Genomic DNA, 12886 nt, shown 5'->3' with positions numbered 1-12886 from the left:
CACTCATAGAAACAGTTACATGAAAAGGATTTTGTGTCCTATACATCTGTGACAATATGTGGGGTGTCGTGTGTTTGAAGATTGTGTCTTGTGGGGCAGACACTTGGTCTGTGTTCAGCTGTCATGTGTTAATGTAAGCAATTGTCAAATGTGTTTAGGTGATGTCCCTAATTTCCATGCGCAGACTTAACTTTGTCAAGTGTCCCAATGAATGAATGAACAGGTGTTTACATGTCGTCTAAATGCAAAACATAGCTGTCTGCTGACCAAGGTGGATGAATGGCTGTCAGTGCCAGCTCGTTAATATGTAAATGCAAGGGGGCCACAGTCTATCGTAGAGTGAGCATGAACTGAAATATATATCTGAAACATCATACGGCATATTAATACAATCTTTCAACCCAACCTTTGATCCCAGCTTATTCATAACGGTGGGATCACTTAGAGTCTCTGAATAGCACAAAACAGGTGACATTATATTCCAAGGTGTATGTAGGCTGGTGACTTGGTTGTGTGCACATAGGGATATAACTTCTTAGAACTCTATCAAATCAAAACAGACATGTTCAATGGGGAGGGCCATAGCTTGCAAGAGTCCCTGGCCTGAAAAATCCAACTCCATTATTATGGCAATAAAGTCACTACAAAATAGACCATGGCAGCACATACCACCTGTTGACGATGGCATGTGATTTTTCAACATGTCCTAAGGCCTTTTCCAGGAAAGGGCAAAAAATAAACCTCCCGTTTTTAATGAGAGGAAAAAAATTCCCTTTCAACCCTCATTCAGAGCGGTCAGACCATGTCCCTGGCGGCTATAACGAAAAAACAATGTCCTTTGTGTCCAATCGGCTTGACTTCGACTGTAAAGTGGAGACATGAATGTCTCGTGTCTCTCTCCTTTCCTGGGGTGAGCAAGGGCAAACTGAGGAGAGGTTCTTGGGTGGTGAGCACATGTTGCAAATAACCAGACAGTGGCTACTAGTGCTCAGCTTGCTACAAAGCGTACCACTGTCGCACTAATGCGACGTCTTCCAGGAGTAGAGGTGTCCGCTGGCATTGTACCAATGCGTCTGTCTAGATCCAGCTGGAATTCGTCTGGTGCTTGTCGTCACAATCTCCGGTAAGTTGTCGTGGGGTCCAGGGGTGGGGCTTCCGTCTGTCGCGATGCGTGGATCCGAACCGGGGAGTCGTCTGTCAGTACCGCTGTTCTGGTCACTGCTTGAACTATTGCAGGAGGTCCGTAGGATCGGTCTAGCGACGTCAGCTTATGGAGGGGCCTTCACCAGGATTCTGTCACCAGGCTTGAATGGGTGGGTTGGTGCACCTGTTGGCAAAGGAAACGAGAGCGAGAGATCACCATAATCACTGTTTAATTTTCCAATTAATTAATTCTGCCACATTTTCCTCTGGCAAAATCTCTAGATATGAGAATAAATGGACTCATGGGGTTGAGACGGGTCTGAAGTCATTCTGACTTTAACAAGAATAGCAGGTAAGTACAGAGACAAAAATACAAGTTTTACAAGAATGGCAGGAGTATTTTGCGCCACTGGGCTTCTGGCCTATAGACAGGCAGCAAAAATAAATGCTAGTGAAGCTACTCGCAGTACTGAGGTTTAGGGCCTACAGGAAGGCAGGTAACAGGAAGGATACTTAATGGCACTGTTTTGGGAGAACACAACATGTCTACACATGCAACAATGGTGGGGGCCCTTGGAGGGGTTGAACTGCCTTGTATTCCTCCAAAGGTGGAGATGGGTTAAATTGCAGTCCTCTGACTCACCCAAGCAGGAAACTACCTAGAACTGAGTATCCCTTGCATGGCTAAGATGCTGTGATCACTGAACAACAGGGAGTGAAATTCAAGCTGTCTTGTGTACATGGACACATAGAGACACACAAAACAGCTAGAAGTCAGTACTCATGCAAACATAAATTTATAAGAGATTGCACAGTTTGCTTGGTGACACCTGAACAGGAAATTGAAACCCAAATAGCCTTGGAGACACAAAATCTGACTTCAAGGACCATTCATATGCAAAACCTGGGCAGTGAGTCACTTTCAGGATGAAAAGAGATCAACTAATTGAATTCACCGCAGGAGGTTTACCTTTCAAAGTAGTAATGCTGGCATAAATTCATTTTAATTCTTAGCATACTATCAACAATCCAACCACTTCCATCCTATTTTTTTTTTTTTTTTTGAATGACAGCTTTCTCTTCTACTATTTAACAATACAGATTTCACATACTGCACATCTGATAACGTGCTGTGACATATAAATGACAATCAGCTCACTAGTTTCCAGAGCTACATATGGTATATGTACACAAATCTGTAAAATTTCATTTGTATCCAAGATCATAATATAAGAGTAGTACTACAGTATCTGCCTGAGCACATTATCCCATACCAATAATCTTGTCAAGAGAAAAGGTAGTAAAAGCATAAGTGCATAAATTCAAAAATTAGTGTTTAGCACCAGAATACAAAAGTATGTACCAATATACCAAAGGAAAACTCTAAAAAAAAAGACCAGAGATGCTTAATTATCTAAAGCATAGCACCTCATTTATGCCAGAGCTCATATATGTCAAATTTAGAACACATCAAATATCTGACACCCAATAAATAAAAACTTTCTAACACCCATAAAAACAGTCTAATCAATCAGAAAAAAATCAATTTGGAAACAATACTCCCATAAGGTTGGTTGTTGTTGAAGGCTGTGCTTGGTCGTTCTGAAAATCTCAAATTTCACTTATCTGAGGAATAAGCATCAGAAAGGTTTAGTAACAAAACATTTTACTTTTCCTCCTAAAAATAAACCGACGGTTAGAGGAATTGAGCATACAGTACGCATATCAAACATTTCCTTCCTAACAGTGCACTTTTCTAATACCAAAAATTGTTGACGTCAAATTAATTATTACCACGTGGATTTCTATATTTTTTGTTATTATTATGGTATACCATAAACTTAAAGAAAAAAATTATTATTGTTCACCATGGTTGAAAAAAAATGAGCAGCTCAAAACATTAGTAATTTCTCATTTGAAATACAAGAACCCATACGTCACCCATTCTTTAGCAATTCGGAACATTCCTTAAAACTTGTTTTCTCTACAAGGCAAAACTGATTGTTAATTTGTATGACAATACAGCTGTTTACAGTTCTCCTTTCTATTACCTGTGTCACAGACCGAAAGAGGTGGGGGGGGGGTTTGTTTGCTAAAAGGGCACTTAGAAAATATATACTTTTTTTTAAAAAAAGCCAGTGAAGAAAGAAAAGTTGGTGACACAAAACCTTAATGATGAAAGTTCAAAATTGCTTACGATTTTTTTAAAGGATAGAGATACAATTTTTTAGTCCTTAAGGTCACACTTTACACACCAAATATATATTTCCTTGCTTCTAAAAGCTGCCATGACCAGCATAGTATGGCAAAATCACATCACTTTTAAAACATAAGTAATAACCACAAAACAAATTATTATGCAACCAACATTCATTCAATGTTATGAAATGCTTTGTTGATACAGCAGCACCTATAGGGACAGTGTTAAAACGAACACAACATAACGATTCATGGATCTAAGGTTGCCCATACACGATACAATTTTCATACAATCTTCCTAAACGTAAATTTCATAATTTTCCCGGAATTCTCCTTACCTTGAAAATTTCCCATTATCTTAAGCTCAGAATACAACGTGAGATCAGCTGAGTTTGAAAGTTTATATATCTATGGGTAGTGACATCAGTGTTTATACTTTATTGGAAAAACCTAGTTCCCAACTTATGCGGTTTCCTGCGTCTAAATAATCAGATTTATACATATATCCAATTTATGGTCTGCTGATTAACTATCCTTGGTGGGCAAGACTATACCTTCAAGCTCAGCTTAATATCACATACAATTTCCACATACATCTATACAATGGCATGCAATCTTATATAACGACTAAATACACTTAAGTGTCTATACAAATATATACAAGGTTTTGGAGGGGGAATCCACCATCACACACAGTACTGCTTTGTAACCGGGTTCCAAACCCCTTTTTATCTTTGGCGCTCCAAGCGCTGGAGTATCAGACCCCATCTTTGGGAATTTCAGATTCCCGGGAGTTGCTAAAATTAGCGGTTAACTGGGTACCGTTTATCTGCTCTGACAGTATAGGGTAGTAATAATAATAATAGAAAATATGATTACTTACCCCATACTGTGTTTTTTGGCAGATCCAACTTTCTGACACCAAAACTGTTAGCTCAATCCTCGTCAGGAGGCAATCATGATGATATTACAGCCCTTCAGTTGCTAACGCCCCCAATCAATAATGGATTTCCCCCAATAGATAATGGATTTCCCCCAATAGATAATGGATTTCCCCTCCAACCAGCTGGGAGTTATGACGACACACAGCACTCAAACTTGGTGCAGTCACAACTGTTTATTTCAAGTTTCGTGCTCCCATTTAAAGGGTATTTCGGCGGCAAAAACGGCTTGAAACTGGTTTACAAGCCGAAGTCAATTGAACAGTACAACATCACTCATAGAAACAGTTACATGAAAAGGATTTTGTGTCCTATACATCTGTGACAATATGTGGGGTGTCGTGTGTTTGAAGATTGTGTCTTGTGGGGCAGACACTTGGTCTGTGTTCAGCTGTCATGTGTTAATGTAAGCAATTGTCAAATGTGTTTAGGTGATGTCCCTAATTTCCATGCGCAGACTTAACTTTGTCAAGTGTCCCAATGAATGAATGAACAGGTGTTTACATGTCGTCTAAATGCAAAACATAGCTGTCTGCTGACCAAGGTGGATGAATGGCTGTCAGTGCCAGCTCGTTAATATGTAAATGCAAGGGGGCCACAGTCTATCGTAGAGTGAGCATGAACTGAAATATATATCTGAAACATCATACGGCATATTAATACAATCTTTCAGTGTGTTGCCATCTTCGGACTTTGTGCCTTGGCTGTTCAAAGGGCCTTCACTTTTGTTATGTGTGGGCATGCTGTATTCTCCCTAGTTGGTGCCCATAGGTGTCCTTCCTCTCCTAGACTCCTTGTGTACCTTAACTAGTATTCTGTGTCCTGCATGCCAGTAAGACCAGTGCCCCAGTGCTGTACTATGCTCCTGCATTCCATGTGAGTCCTATCGGAATAGTGTAGGCAGTTTATGTTGTATGGGTGAAGGATAACATTGTCTGATTACCGGATTGACAAAGGGGTCACAAGGTGTGCAGCCTTTGTAAAGAATCAGGTGTACATGTTGAAAGGTTAATTTCAATCCGGGTATTCAGACTATTCCCATAGTTCGGTTAAAGAGAGGTTTATTGGAGACTGCAGGAGCTGGGGGCATGGCACTGGGTGCTTTAAACACTATCGACCGGAAGGTACTCAGGAACACATTGGGGAGTCTGGAACTACATGTTGGTGAAGGGGTTAGAAAATCTCACTTACTCTGTCCAGCACCCAGGTACAATGAGAGGTGTTCCAGGACCCAGGAAAAGTGTTTGCCTCTTCCTCAGTGGGACAATTTCCATTTTGCAAAGACAGGCAGGTGGGGGTAGTATCCAAGTTTACTATGAGTCATATGGATTGGTGGATGACTCCGTTCCATGGCTGTCAAAACCAGATTTGCACTGTTCTCATCCCTGATTGCAGGGACTGAACATAGTGCGTATACCTTGGTCAATTTGGGTACTATCCTATCTGACTCTACAGTGTTACACCCCAGAGTCCATTATGTTCTGATGGTTTATGAGTCTGGAAAACCTCAAATGATTGATATTGACGGGTGCTGGAGAAAGGAAAGTGTTGTGTTGTGTCAAAGGAAATAAGACAGAATCATGAGTGAGCAATTCTGGCACAAGAAGGGGTCATGTATCATAGATGCCGAGGTATTGTCCCAACCTATCCTAAACAAAGTTAAAATTATTTGAGACCAGGGCACTGGTGCTGCAATCAAATGTCTAGTGATGCACTAATGTCTAGTTCAGCATCAGGGTAAATTGTACTCAGCAGGATACACTAACCCGGGGATCTATTGCACATCTTCTCTTGTCCTTGGCATGGATATAGCAGGAACACCGGGACGTACCCCATTACCCCAGAGAAAATACTTCATATCAAACATGACACCCCTTTACATCTACAGAAACTTCCTTTGGGATTTGGGTCAGAGTTAAAAGTTTGGTAGTTAGACCTTGGGCAACAGGATTTGAATAGCGCCCGCAGTTTCTGCCATGCGTTAATAGAAGGGCCCTACTTAAGGGGTTAATAATCCAAGGGCAGGCGGTTGTACAAAAAGATAATAGCTGCAGGGGGAAATGATCTGATGGAGTTGGCTAAGGTAAAGTTCTTGGTGGAAGTAGAGTAGGCTTCCGTGAATAAATGAGTTTTCAGGGATCACCTAGTGGTGGACAGGGGTAGGAGCTGGCTGAGCATACTAGAGTATGGACTTCTATAGATTCTGGAGAAGTCCTGATAGTGAACCCGGGAGGAGGTAACATGGGAGCTGGAGATCAGGATGCCTTAGAAGGAGCGGAGTGGATGATTTGGGTGATATCTTGAGATCAAAATAGATTAATCCAAATATCTCAGGTTAAGTTTTTTTTTTTTAATGGGCATACTGTATACAGTCCTAGGGCCACAGCTTTAGTGAACTCCACCCTGTTATTGTCCTGATTTGTGTATCCCTGTTGCTTTTCCTGATACAATTAATAATGTGCATTACTATCAGGAAAACAAACACCAAAGCTATAAGAATGTTTACCTCAACAAAGTATCTCCTCTTGAGGAACAAAGAGGCCACTAACTCAGAAACTAATCTCTGAAAAAGCCTGATCCAATCCAGACAAGTACAAAGAATTTACAGAATTAAGAGAGGACCCTAGAACAACATACTGTATTTTTTGTTTCTGTTTTTGGGAGAAGCCTCTAAATTGGAGTAATAAAGTGCAGTCAGGTTTATCTAAATTCTAAAAAAGTATTTATTTATTTTTATCAACTTTTTTACTCTCTCCTTAACCACTTTACAACCGGAGGATTTTGCTGTCTTCCGTCCAGGCCACTTTTTGCGATTCGGCGCTGTGCGACTTCAACTGACAATTGCGCGGTCGTGCGACGCCGTACCCAAACGAAATTTACGTCCTTTTTCTCCCACAAACAGAGCTTTCTTTTGGTGGTATTTGATCACCTGTGCGATTTTTACTTTTTGCGCTATAAACAAAAAAAGAGCGTTTATTTTGAAAAAATAACAATATTTTTCACATTTTTTTATATGAAATTCCCCCCAAAAAAGATGTAAAAACCAATTTTTTTAAAAGTTTTTTGCCAATTTGTTTTATGCTACATATGTTTGGTAAAAAAAATCGCAATAAGCGTATTTTGATTGGTTTGCGCAAAAGTTATTGCGTTTACTAACAAAGGGAAAGATTTCTGTCATTTTTGGTGTTTTTTTTTTAACGCGTAATGGCGGCGATCTGCGATTTTTTTTGCGGGACTGCGACATTGCGGCGGACAGACCGGACCCCTGACTGACATTTTTGACACTTTTGGGGGTACCAGTGACATTACTGCAGTAATCAGTGCTATATATATGCACTGTTACTGTAAAAATGACACTGGCAGGGAAGGGGTTAATTTTATTGGAGAGGGAGGGGTTAATGTATGCCTGGTGCTTACTGACGTGTAGGGGGGGAGGTGACTATGTGATTCATGGACAGATCGGATGTCCAGCTATGCTGAACAGTCCGATCTGTCACTCCCTGTCACTATGGAGATCCGCCCGCTGTGTTTACACACAGCGGGCGGACCTCCAGACTCGATCCCCGACGATCGGGTAAGAGCAGCGGCGATCGCCGCTGCTCCTCCCCTGGCCCGACTCCCGCTGTGAATGAAAACAGCGGGAGCGAGCCTCCGGCGGCGCGCAAGCGCCGCCCAGAAGGGGAGGAGTCCAGTCACGTTAATACTACGTGACTGGACGGGAACGAGCCACTCTGCCGCAGTAGTATTCCCGTAAGCGGTAGTAAAGTGGTTAATAACTGTGTACCTGATCTGCAAATTTGTACCGCTGATCACTAGCGCGGGAGAGGAGTTGCCCTTTTTGTAAAGTGGTTGCTGCAATGCTTTTTGTTTTTTTTTGTTTTTTTTTTTTTTCTCCTTTTTCAGTGCAGTCAACAATAGACTTCAGGGCAACTATGTATTAGTGAATTTCTTTTTTATACCAATTTAATGCTCTGTAACTATCCAAAGTTGAATGTGTTAAATAAAAATCTTAGTTGGAGCAGCATTAAATCTGTAGTTTTTATATTTTTTAATTTTTTATATTTTTTAATTTTTTTTCATTCGTATTATCCTTCTTGTTCATTTTCATTACTTACCTATCTTAATTCCCTTTCCTTGTTTAATATTCAAAGTAGTTCTTTTGATTTCTATCTTCTATTTTCTTAGATAATGTAACTAAGGCACCAGCCATATAATTATTTGTTGTGAATTATAACATTCTTCCCGACTCAGCTTCAAGAGTCAGGTGGGAACCCACAGAATAATATTTAACAACCATTGAAACCAGGGTATCCCTGTAAATCCAGGTCTTATGTTATTATATTTTACATCCCTCAACCTGCCTACTGCTTTAACCTGAACTTTACCTGTTAACATTATAACCCTTATAAGAAATAATCCTTAATGGCCACACAACTGCAACAATCTTGACCCCCCCCCCAATAACTGTACTTAGACATTCTCCCTTTTCTTTTTGCATTCATGCACAACTGTCCGGGGGCCTTCCCTACTACCACCTGAAGAAGCAACAACGACCACCATGCCATAGCTTGAGAGAAAGGTGCAAGACTGGACTTTCCTTAACCATGTTGAAAAGTGCCATCTCGCGGTCCGATCCAATCTTTGCAAACATCACACAGCATTCCCCTGTTATGGGGCTAAAAGATGCCAGGATCCCGCCAGATGTTGGAGTTCCACTCTTCCAAAGCAGAGGAGTGAGTAAACATCGCTGTACATGCACTCATGGTCCGGATGTGAGTTCTCAGAGACACCAGGATTTCTATGGCTTCTCAGTCTCAAGTCTATGTTGATGTGTTCATAAGAACAGATAAGATTTTCGTTGTGTTCAAGAAAAGAAGTGGAGGCCGCAGTGGTGGTGGGGGGGTTGGACCTTCTGGCCTGTTGTGGGTGGGTACAAAATTTTTTTTTAAGTTCAAAGAATGAACTTCAGGGGGATATGTAATGGAAATATTGAATTCTAATATTTTTATATGAAATGAACACCATATATTGAACTTTGCTTGACTCCCAACTGTGTACCTGACAATTTGCTTACAGCTGACATCATAAAACAAGCTGTGTTATATCTAGACCGGGAAAGCTAGTTTTTTTACTATTGTTTGTATTGTAGCTAGAGGCATTATCTGAGAAGGTCTTTTCAGCCAGAACTGGCTATCTGAAAAAACTTGCTTATGGTACCTATAAACGATGCTGGGAGGGAATCACCTGTGTGTGTGTGTGCTGTGAGAAAGACTAAAATAACTTGATTTAAAAACCTGATCAACATGTTAACACTGAAAGGGGGTTGGTTGGTGAGGTACATAAATATACAGCCAGAGCCCAAGAAAAATTCTCTTACTATGGGCTGAAGTCTCTGAGCACAGACCTCCATCGGGAGGTCTATGTAATGTATCACTTTTATTCTTATTTGTTTCTCTCTCCTGTAACTCTTTCCATCTTGCAATTTGTCCTATAATATTGATAGCATTTGTATTTCCATTGTAACATCATTTTTGTTATTGTATTCACTTACTTTGCGGTTCATTTTATTTAATGTTATTAGTGACAAGTTTGTCTTCTGTAATAAATGTTTTCTCTTATTTAAGCACAGTGGTTATTCATTATTAATATTCTTTTACTGCAAGAGATATAATAAGTTTGATATTGACATATAAAAAGGTGTAGATCACTTATTATATTTATAATCGCAGAAAGGATCAAAGGAATAAGTGTGGTAGGTAAAAAATCGCCATAACACAGGGCACTGGAGGCAGAGCATCAGGAGGAAGAGGATGACTTCCTTGTCTCTCAAGCCCCCCTTTATCCTGAGAATCCTGACCCTATTATGCCAAGCTCCCAGAGGCCCAAGCAGGATCCAGGGGTGGAAGAGGAGGAGGAGGACAATTCTTCGGGAACTTTTGCAGGCTTTGAGGAGGAGGAGGAAGACATGTGGCAATCTGCAAGGCCTATTTTGACTCCCTCGGGACACTTTGGAGTAGTACGTGGCTGGGAGGAGGAGGAGCACGTTCAAGATCATGTCATTTTGAGTGACCCCGAGGAGTCAGCTTCTCAGGCCTTTGCAAATGTGTGACACATGGCAAACATCATGCTTCAGAGCCTGCGAAAGGTCCCCAGAATCAAGGCCACTATTGGTTGGCCACCCTACTTGACAACCGGTACAAGTCAAAAGTCTCTGAGCTTTTCCCATCCACCCAGAGAGTCCACAGGATCAAATCCCTTGAGCACAGTCTCAAGAGGATTCTGGTGAACACGTTCCCCGACTCCCGTAGGGTGCAGGGATGGGGACAACCTACCATGGACTCTACTGCGGGTCACGAGAGGAGCGTTGGAGAAGGCGTGCGGTTGACGAATGCCTTTCGGTCTTTTTTTAGTCCTCACCGCCCAGGCCTCTCAGCTGCCACATCGCATCGACAGCGTCTGCATCACATGGTGGATGATTACGTCAGGGCACAAAGTGACACAGAGGGCTTTTCATGTGACAAATCCGATCCACTGGCATACTGGGTCTTAAGATTAGACCACTGGCCTGAACTGGCCCAGTATGCCATGGAGTTGTTGGCCTGCCTTGCTTCCAGTGTCCTATTGGAACGGGCATTCAGCGCAGCTGGAGGATTCATCACAGACCATCGAACGAGACTCTCCACCGACTCAGTCGACCGTTTGACATTCATTAAAATGAATCAGTCGTGGATATCAAGCTTTGATGCACCTGATGCAGACCTTGTAGACTAGTCTATCGTTGTGATGTGGCAGCTGAGCCTCAGTTTAAGCCTGGACCAGGGTGCCACCCTCAAACCCTCCTCTCGTTCTGTTTAGGTTCACAGAACCTCATTCTAGTTTCCACTAGAAAAGATTAATTTTTTTTGGCCTTCTGCAACACCAGCTCTTTGGGCTTACGGTGGGGAGGCTCCGCCAACACCAAAAATACCATGTTTGCGCACCTGTTCCACAGGTGCGCACCTTCATAATTTTTTGGCCTTCTGCAACACCAGCTCTTTGGGCTTATGGTGGGGAGGCTCCGCCAACACCAAAGATACCATGTTTGCGCACCTGTTCCACAGGTACGCATCTTCATAATTTTTACGCCTTCTTCAAAACCAGCTCTTTGGGTTTACGGTGGGGAGGCTCCGCCAACACCCAAAACATAATGTTTGCTCACCTGATCCACAGGTACACATCTTAATTTTTTCGCCTACTTCAACACCAGCTCTTTTGGCATACAGTGGTATGGCTCCGCCAACACCCAAACAACAATTTTTGCGCACCTGTTTCACAGATGCATATCATTGCAATTTTTTTCCTTACAAAGGCAATTATTGCCTACAGGACCAGCACTTTCATAGGGTTATGGTGTCAAGGCATCGTCGGCACCACCAAAGGCCCAATTTTTAAGCATCCTTTACTTCTATTCAAAGTCAAGAGACAACAGTATTCATCCAAAACATCTCTAATCTTGTTCACTCTGCACTACATTGTGGCCCCTACCCCTAACCCTAACCCTCAATGTATCCGTGCATATATGTCTGTTTCTTGTGAGAATTCAAGTTAAAGTGCACCAAACACCATTTTACATGAAATAAAGTGCATCTACATACATCTTTTGACTTCTTGAAAACATTTGGTAATAATAGCCCCATTGTGAAAATACACCCGTTAATTATATCCACATTTAAAGAGACAGCACCTTTTTCCAAAAAAAAAAAACTCTTGTTCCCAGTGCACTGCATTATGTCCCCATCATACACATTGGCAGTGCAGTTGATTAGGAGCAAAAGAAAGACACCGCTAAGCAAAAAAGTCATTTTTGAAGGTTTGGCATGCTATAATTCTGGTTCTGTACATGCTACAGAGCTGAAACTTCACATGTACACTTTTTTAGAGCCCCCAGAAACTAAATCCAAAGAAATCTCATTTTTTTTTCAATAATTTTTTCAATACTTGGCTCTCAATCAAAAACGACAATTTTTAAGAACTTTTTTTTGCCTGATTCATAGTCCCTGGGGCATGACCCAGAACCCTAAGCACTTTTTAGGGGCATCTATTAGGTTTTAGGGCTTCAAAATGGTGTTTTTTGATTCCAGAAGATCGGGTCCCATTGATTTCAATGGGGTCCGGGAATCCGAACCGAACTTTCGGGAAATTCGGGTGTTCTGGTCGAACCGAACCTTTCAAAAGTTCGACCATCCCTATTAGGGATAGGGGTAGGGTTAGGGTTTCGGTTAAGGGTTAGGGATAGGGTTAGTGTTAGGGATAGGGTTAGGGTTATGGTTAGGGTTGGGTTTATGGTTGAGGTTAGGGTTAGGGTTAGGGATAGGGATAGGGTTAGGGATGGGGTTAGGGTTAGGATTAGGGACAGGGTTAGGCATAGGGTTAGGGTTAAGGTTAGGGTTAGGGTTAGGATTAGGGATAGGGTTAGGGTTAGGGATAGGGTTAGGGATAGGGTTGGGGTTAGGGTTAGGGATAGGGTTAGTGATAGGGATAGTGTTAGGGATAGGGTTGGGGTTAGGGTTAGGGATAGGGTTAGGTTTAGGGTTATGGTTGGGGTAAAGGATAGGGTTAGGGAT

The 12886-nt window shown here is 41.8% G+C and overlaps 1 long non-coding RNA gene across 1 annotated transcript in view; it reads left to right on the top strand.

Annotated features, from left to right (window-relative positions):
• LOC309554475 overlaps positions 1 to 12191 on the top strand; it is a 133840-nt gene extending 121649 nt beyond the window's left edge. The window contains exon 3 of the long non-coding RNA XR_014225237.1: positions 11868 to 12191. This is a non-coding gene — a long non-coding RNA (uncharacterized lncRNA). The remainder of the gene's footprint in view (positions 1 to 11867) is intronic.
• Positions 12192 to 12886: the final 695 nt, after the last annotated feature.

This window comes from Pelophylax lessonae (genome assembly GCF_965119305.1).
Source record: "Pelophylax lessonae genome assembly, chromosome: 4".
Classification (NCBI taxonomy): domain Eukaryota; kingdom Metazoa; phylum Chordata; class Amphibia; order Anura; family Ranidae; genus Pelophylax; species Pelophylax lessonae.
The sequence above is the reverse complement of the archived record's forward strand: the minus strand, read 5'-3'. Positions and strand labels throughout refer to the sequence as shown.